At 45.7% G+C, this 8,999-nt stretch overlaps 1 long non-coding RNA gene across 1 annotated transcript; it reads left to right on the forward strand.

Annotated features, from left to right (window-relative positions):
* The first annotated feature begins 3,780 nt into the window (after positions 1-3,780).
* On the forward strand, positions 3,781-8,669 carry LOC126048624 (uncharacterized). The gene is made up of 2 exons (XR_007508929.1): positions 3,781-3,938; positions 7,393-8,669. It is a non-coding gene; the product is annotated as an uncharacterized LOC126048624 (long non-coding RNA).
* Positions 8,670-8,999: the final 330 nt, after the last annotated feature.

The following is an 8,999-nucleotide window of genomic DNA, read 5'->3' on the forward strand; positions in this document are numbered from 1 at the left end:
AGGGTCCACCATACCCTGGGCCACAGAGCACTGACACCAATATGAGGATGCTGCAAATGGCGTTTATTCAACTGCGTCACGCCCTTATATACTGTCTGTCGGTCATCCCGCCTCCTTTAACCCTTCTCTTTCCGTACATCGCGAGATCTTCCGAGCGCCAATCCCTACAAGTCCCCCCTCACTATGGCGGATGACCGACAGTACAAACTGGCGTTACAGCTATAAGTGATCCCACCACCTCATGGTAATTCGTGTACTGGTGGGTACCCGCACTCTGTATAAAGAGTTTCCGCACGCAAACAGTCAGTGCTGGTATCCCACAACAAACCATAATAACCACCACCAAAAGGATTCCAAATAGGGTCAACGTTTTTCAGTCAATCAAAGACAGGAGCCATTGCCAGGTCGACGAGAGGAGATTGTCAAGCCACTGTCACCTGCCTCCTGTAATTGATTGGCTTTGTCTAAAAGCATATCATAGTCCCCCGCTTATGGGGTACACACAGCGGTTGCTGTAAAGTGGATCTGCGGTGTTCAAAACATCGGTCACACCATTTTGATGCTCGGTTGGTGTGTCTCCAGAGTTGTTGTCCACAGCGGTCATACTTGACAAGCACCCAAGGGTCACAACGACCACAGTGCAGGTACTCAGATGATCTTCTGAACGGCATCCTGCAAAATAACTCACAACAAATCGTTATTGACTGAGGTCTGGTTTCAACCACCGTGACGGCACCCAGCGCACACGTGAGTCTGGGTGCTCTGATGATTGTACTGCAGCATACCCTCTTCCCTGTGTCACCAAGCGCCACCCTCCTTCCCACTTTCCTGTTTCTGGGTCACGGACCAATACTGGTGGCCCTACTCCCCTTATCGCCTGTTGCCAATGCTTCTGCATTGGACTCTGTGACTCTGTACCATGGGCAAACTGATTGAGTGCAAATAGTGCTAAAGCCAACAACCGTGCATTACGGTGCACAGGGGTCTCACGAGCAGAACGTCGGCATTTGGGATTTTGTTGCTGATGATTTTCGTGGTCAAGAGGGTCTGTCTCTTGGGGTACCTGCTCCCCCTCCCTAAGAACATCAAGCTTGGCTTTTAATGTGCGATGTGCGCGTTCTACAATGGCCTGTCCCTGACTGTTATAGGGAATACCGTGAAGCAGTCGGATTCCCCAACGATCTGCCCACTGTTGGGTCTCAACTAGTGCTGCTTGTAATCTGTTTGTCCAAGCTTCCTTCTAAATCAAAAAAAAATGGGAGTCAAAATCATACTGCAAAACTGTCGCGAATCCCAGGGAGTCAGTGAACCTGAAAAAAAAACCACGTCTAACAGAGAGCCTGTCATGGGATGTCCTAAGCCGTAATCATCCACGGTCTTCTTCACTTGTTGCAAAAGCTTGCTATCTAACGGAGACCACTCCACCCCCACACCACCTGGACCAGCTCGGACTGGGCAAACTAAAGGGGGTCCTTCAAAACGTATGCCGTCCATAACACATTCCTTTGCTACAATTTTCCAGTCTGGCAACGTGATCTTTGGTGAATCGGGAACTCCTTTCTGTTCCCCAGCTGCTTGTAGCAGCTGCCGCTGTTGCTTCACCTGCTCCTGTATCTCCTCTACTACTCGCTGCAACATCTGCAGCGGATCTGTAGCTGGGTCGGACACAGGTATTAAAGACATAGGCGTTGCCGTTTCACTGGCTGCTGCCGACTGCGCCTTACAGTCGGAGATAGCCTTTTGTTTTACCGCTGCGTGCGGCGGACGACAGCGGTGTCCGCCCACCAGTTGCCACGCCTCCTCTAACCGTTGAGCCGACCCCTCGATTGAGTCCGGACCACTCTCTTCCTCTTCCGCTACGCGCGTAAGAGGGGGTGTCCTGACTTTCTTTCCTCCTTCCTTTGGCCGTGCTCCGCCTCTCCCGACCTCCGGAGAGACATCCGGGGAGAAGGCGGATGTCGGCGCCATCTTAGGGTGAGCTTGTGGCGCGGTTCGCAAAACACGTCCCGGCACCCAATCCTCCGGATCATACAGGGGAACCGCTCCCTCCTCTGCCTGCTCCTTTTCCGATCCCTTCATCACCGCCCTCTCCGCCTCCTCTAGTCTCTGCCTCTCCTTCTCCCGTCTCCTTTGCTCCGCCACGGGTTCCTCTGCCTCCTGAATTAACTGTCGCTCTTTCTCCCGCTCCTCCTCTCTCGCCCGTTCACGCTCCCGTTCAAACTCCTCCCAAGGGTATCCCGGTGGTTCGGCCGGTGCCGACGGCTGCACTGGGAGCACCAGAGGCGTCTGCTCCGCTACCTCCGTCAGCCCTTCTGTCCGCGCCCCCCCATCCGCCTGCACGCCCCGCTCCGCCTGCGCGTGCATCAATCTCTTTGCTTCCTTCCATGTTAAGCCCTCCTCCCGCACTTTCCTGAAAATCGCCCTAATCCGCCCCCACGTCTTTAACTCCGGACCATGCTGCGTCGCCATAGCCCGTTCCGCTAAAGCCGCGGTGCATTTCGGCCAGCACTCAGGAGACAATATGTCCCCCGGGCGCTCTATCGCTTTCTCTTTCAGGAGCCGCTCTAGGCAAGCTTTCGCTTCTTTTTGTCCCATAGGGATTTTTACCTCTCTAGAGCACGAGTCCAACACCTTCAGGACTCCTTCCATGCCTGGCCAGGCCTTCGATTACGCCCCGCGTAATCCGCCGATGTCCAATCACGTCAGGGTCACCACTTGTAGACATTCGTCTGATCACCCCGTGGGACTCGGCACAGGGTCCACCATACCCTGGGCCACAGAGCACTGACACCAATATGAGGATGCTGCAAATGGCGTTTATTCAACTGCGTCACGCCCTTATATACTGTCTGTCGGTCATCCCGCCTCCTTTAACCCTTCTCTTTCCGTACATCGCGAGATCTTCCGAGCGCCAATCCCTACAATTATTCTTCTGTGTGTACCAAGCAAAAGTCTTGTCCTCCAGCCTACCTCGTCCCTGATCTCTGAACTCCAATATCTCTATATAACCTATATTTGATCTTTAGAGAATAATCATGAGCAGACTGACCGCTGGTAAAGAAAAAGTTAAAAGAGTTCTTTTGAGGCCTATTTTCCAGCAATATACAGTCACATGTGAAAAGTTCCACTCAAGTGTGCCACAAATCAAAGTTTTACAGCAAACAGAGAATGGTCAATAATCTATAACCACAGGGAAAAAGACAAATGTTTCAATCAGAAATACTTGCTCTTCCTCAGAGAAAATGTAATTTTGCCTTGGATCATCCCATGGCCTCTACATACTTGCAAATGCATGCAGTAAATGACTACTAAAAAGAAAATGTTTTTCCTGTCCCTTTATGGCTTGTATGTGAGACAGAGGGAGAAAAAGATTGTATGCTTATGCAGGGCTGCTGTCATGTTGTTCAAAGGGAATTGCAATTATTTTAATTAAGTAAGGCTGGACCAAGAAGATTACTCCTAATATCACTGAATGAAAATCATCATATATTAATGAATACTAAGACAACTATCACAAAGATGATAATTAATAGTTTAATGCATTTTTTTATTAGGCATCTTGTAACACATTAGAAGGAAAAACAAGGTAAGTTGATTGAAATTATTTCAGAAAGCTACTTAATTCCTGAGATTTCTGCTGTACTGATAGTCATGATGGTCTTTGAATACTGATATTTGAATACTGCCCTTTCTTACTTGACTCATAACAGTGGACTTGAGGTCGTGAAATGAAGTCTCATAGCTAACCAGTGTTTCTGTGTTTGATAACTACAACAACCTTCAAGCCAAATTTGAATTCTCACAGACCAGAAGCGAAAGGACTCTGAAGTCAGGATGGGACCTGACAGAGAAGACATACTGGTGGCATTTTTAAAAAGCTCTTGGCATCAACTGCTAAAGCAGAGAAATCAATCCTCCCAAACTAGCCTGAATCAAAGGTAGTGGCATCAATATCCACTCTTGGAATCATAGAATAGTTTGGGTGGGATCGACCGCCTCTCCGGGCAAACTGTTCCAGTGTTTCACCATCCTTATCGTAAAATATTTCTTCCTTATACCTAGTCTGAATCTACCCTCTTTTAGTTTAAAAACATTACCCCTTGTCCTATCGCAACAGGCTCTACTAAAAAGTCTGTCCCCATCTTTCTTACAAGCCCCCGTTAAGCACTGGCAGGCTGCTATAAGGTCTCCCCGGAGGCTCTTCTCCAGGCTGAACAACCCAACTCTTTCAGCCTTTCCTCATAGCAGAGGTGCTCCAGCCTCTGACCATCTTGGTGGCCCACCTCTGGACCTGCTCCAACAGGTCCATGTCCTTATGCTGAGGACCCCAGAGCTGGACGCAGAACTGCAGGTGGGTCTCACCAGAGTGGAGTAGAAGGGCAGAATCCCCTCCTGTGACCTGCTGCCCACGCTGCTTGGGATGCAGCCCAAGATAGGGTTGGCTTTCTGGGCTGCGAACGCACATTGCCAGGTCATGTCCAGCTTTTCATCCACTGGTATCCCCAAGTCCTTCTTGGCAGGGCTGCTCTGAATCCCTTCATCCCCCAGCCTGTATTGATACCTGGGGTTGTCCCGACCCATGTGCAGGACCTTGCCCTTGTTGAACCTCATGAAGTTTGCATGGGCTCAATTCTCGAGCTTGTCCAGGTCCCTCTGGATGGCATCCCATCCCTCAGATGTGTCAACCGCACCACTCAGGTTAGTGTCTGCAGACTTGCTGAGGGTGCACTTGATCCCACTGTCTGTGTCACTGATGAGGATATTAAACAGTACTGGTCCCTATATGGACCCTGGAGGGACACCACTCAACACTGATCTCCATCTGGACATTGAGCTCTTGGACATTGAGTTGTTGTCCAGATGGGACCACCCAGCCAATTCCTCATCCACCGAACAGTCCATGCATCAAATTCATATCTCTCCAAATTAGAGAGAAGGACGTTGTGGGGGACTGTGTCAAGGACCTTACAGAAGTCCAGATAGACGACAACAGTAGCTCTTCCCTTGTCCACTGATGTAGTCACTCCATCACAGAAGGCCACTAGGTTGGTCAGGCAGGACTTGCCCTTGGTGAAACCATGCTGGCTGTCTTGAATCACCTCCTTGGCCTTCATGTGACTTAGCATAGCTTCTAGGAGGATCTGTTGCATGATCCTCCCAGGCACAGAGGGGAGGCTGATAGGTCAGTAGTTCCCAAGGTCCTCTTCTTGGGATGTGGTGGGAATTAGTCAATTAAATGAATTGTTAAAAAATGAGAAGTTCACGCAAAATAAAAGAATTTTTTTTTTTTTTTTTTCTTCAAAGGAAAATAAGCAAGGTCATTGAACATAACTTTTCTAATGTGGTAAAGTTGTGGGAGCATCTAACACAAGAGGTAACTTGGACAAAGATTATTGCAACAAAAGTCAGGTCAGTTAAGTGTTATTTGAGATTGCAAAGGGCAGTTCATATATTCAAGTCTAGTGCAAACTATTTCTGAAATGAACATGCAGCAAACATACAGAAAAAACATAAATTAACCCCATGAGATCTAAGTGAAATTCATACAGGTGTGGATTTGATACATCATTTTCACATTGTAAATTGGTAACTCTCTTAACATCCCATACTCTTGTTCTATTAATTGATTTTCATAACTATGTGCAATTCTACTTAGAATGTTTGCTATAGCTCTTAGAATTATGATGTGTGACATTACCAGTTTTGATAGGTTTAGTAATATAACTGACAGTTCATTTGCAGTTTCCAGATTACAGTGCTCTGGGTCAGTCCTTCAAAAAGAGAAATTTGTACAGGTGTTAATAACTGCACACAGAGAGTGAGAATTCTGTGGCAGTACCTACTTCACTCACTGCAAGGTAGAAAGTTTGGGGTCTCAGCCATTAGGCAATGAGCACTAAGGCTGCTTACTAGAGGTTAGGGAAAAAAGTGTTTGAAGACTTGTATCCTGGCCCGGATAATGCAGGTAGGGTGACATAACAGATGCAACTTTGACTGTAAGGAAAGTAGTGGTTCCTGCTACTGTGGGAGCTTTTCTGTGAGCTGGAAGAGGGTTTAGGATGTCACCATTCAGAGCGCAGAGCCCCTGAAGTGTGCCCATGGTTGATGCAACCAGTCGCCGTTTTCACGACCTGGCTTCTTTGCCAACGTCGCTTGATAACGGAGGAGCACGGAGAGTTGTGTGCTACGCCTCTATGTACTGTACGTTATGTTAGCTTGGGGACTGAGTGCACTCTTGACCCCAAATGCCTTAATTCTGCACACTGCGTGTGGGCTGGCAATTAGCAGGAATTACAAGGCATCAGAACTCAGTGGGGACGGGGCCGTTGCACACTGTCATGATGCCAGTGAAGTCACCGATATTACAGTTTGCACCAGCTGAGAAATTGCCCTGGTATGTGGAAGTCATGGCCCCTGCACCGCTATGGATGAAGTGCCTCTAACAGCAACATGCTGTACAAATAATTCTAAGGTACTTGCTTACCTAAAAAAAAAAAAAATGGAATTCAACATTCGTTCTTCTCTACTGGTGTTTTAATTGAAAGTGCTTACAAAATCAATTAAAACCTCCTTGTGAGGAGTTGTATTTCAAAAAGCAATTAACAGTTTCTGAAGCAATGGTGCAACCATTTTCAGGGCTGTTTATATCTTTTAGGATAACATCTGTATGTATTAGTTTTACAGAAATAATGGGTTTATTGCACTGATGTTGTAATTACGTTTTATGCGACTCAGGTATGCTATAGCTGTTGACTTTTTAGTGCCACAAAAGCAGATAAGCCTGATGCACCCCAAGAAGAATAGTTCAAGCTAAATATTTTTGAAGTGGATAAATCTTATTAATACCTCATTAACCTTCACTCTTCCATGCATGCTCATTAAATAAAAGAGCATGTTACCAAGATTACTCAAGATTAAGCAATAGCTACAAGAGCATAAATGAATGTTCGAATGCATAAATGAATTTGAAGTAAGTTAAACAAAAGTTCTTATTGGTTCTCATTAAGAAAATTAGTTATTCTCACTGGGAGTTTATTTGTTATCTTCCATTGGTGGTTGTCTATCCTACTGCAGCCTGCTGTAACAGTAATTGCACATGATACAAGCTTAATAGCGTATCTGTCTCTGGGGTAGATAAATGCTATTACAATCATTTTCATCTTTTATTAGGAATGATAATTTATATAAGCATATCCTGTAGGTAAATGAAAGTTAAATAGGCTGTATATCAAAGGGGGTTTATTCCACATGTCATTTTTACCCTCTATTTGCTGCAGTTGCCAACTGACAACAGCTGTATGTTCTGTGTGTGTGTTGAGACGTACAGATATTCAGCTGCAGCTCCTTTTATTTTTTTTTAAATTAATTTTTTTTTTTTGGGGGGGGGGGCAGTTTTGCAGGGATTACTTCCTACAGCTTCATTAATAGAAGTCACAGAAATAGAGATCTGGAAGTGACCTCATCCAAGGGATCATGTAGTCTTAACCCCATGCACTGAGGAAGGAGAAAAACCATCCTTGACAGACACTGGTCTATCCCAAACAGTGAAGAACACTTTCCTGTTTTTTCCTAGGTTTTGTGTTTCACTCCTCTACCATCCTACAGTTTCAGTGTTTTTCCTGTCAACCTGTTATCAAGTTTTTTTGTAGATTAAGCTCATTTTTCCTGTTACACCTCTCCGGTGGTCACAAAGAACAATTTATCTCTCTCTCCCAATAGATTACCTTTTTTTTTTGTTTTTAAAGAAATCTTAATTCCTTCAACCTGCAGACTAGCCAGAGAAAGCTCACTAGACACTTTTGCAACCTACATTACCCAAAACTGGAGATAGAGCTACTCAAAACAGGACACAGCTTCAGCTGAGGCCTTAGGAGGGAAGAGCAGAGTGAGGTCCCTACCACCCCAGAGAGGTGATGGGGAAAAGATTTTTCTTAGGAATGAGTGGGCATGTGCAGAGTTTGCTCAACCCCCTGAAGTCTGCTGGACTGGGGGAAAGGCCTTGTATTAAAAGGATTCACCAGTGGTGGGGCTGAGGACTGGTTTTCAATGGATTTTACTTAGTACTTCAGGCAGAAAGTAGAGTTTTGCTGCTCTCCTTCCACACACTTATGAATTTGTTCTCTCATGCGTTGCTGAAGTAATTAACGAAAATATCAAGTGGAACCAGGCTTACATTGAATCCTGAGGGATCTGACAGACCGTCCCAGTCTGGAAGAAAACCACAAGGAACCAAAGCATCATGGTGCCTTACAATTAAAAATATGATTTTTTTTTAGAATGAGCTCATTCCATTTACGGCTCGGGGGAATGTTAAAACACTTCCCTTGGTGACTGACATGAAACTAGGTGATAGAACATATAGCCACCTTCACAATTAACCATTTGACAGATTGTTACAGGAGCTCTTGGGGAGAATTTTGGACAGCTCAGGAGATTTTCCCAGGAAGTTCCTGCTGAGCCTAGACCATTTTTCATGCTTAGCTACTGATTAATGTCCTGGGTAGAAAACCTGGCTGGCCTGGATAGCCCCATTCCTGTTACAAAAGTGACCACATCATTGTACATCAAGAAAATAGATGTAAGTAGTCAGTAAAAACTGTTTCTGCAGAGGTGGACAAGGGACACACAAAAAAAAAAAAAAGTCAAAACAAGGCAGGAGGGGACCCACCCAAGTGATATGTACGCAAGTAAGGAAGTGCTGACAGGACAATATTGTGGGGAAAACTCTCACACTTTTGCCAGGAAAACAGCATGACCAGGTGCTTATCTGAACCTTGAATGGGGAACAAATAAGAGAATTTAGAGACTTGAATACTACACAAACAATGCATTTGCACAAGTAGTTGAGGAAGTGCCATAATCTCCACTCTGTGTAGAGGGGCAAGAAAGAATATGGCCTCTAGTATTATGTCAGATTGACTGCCAGCATGGGCTGCATATGTCCCAGGTTTTAAGAATATTTTAGCTTAGCAGGCAAAAAAGGATAACCTTGGCACGAT

Source organism: Accipiter gentilis, chromosome 20 (assembly GCF_929443795.1).
Source record: "Accipiter gentilis chromosome 20, bAccGen1.1, whole genome shotgun sequence".
NCBI lineage: Eukaryota > Metazoa > Chordata > Aves > Accipitriformes > Accipitridae > Astur > Astur gentilis.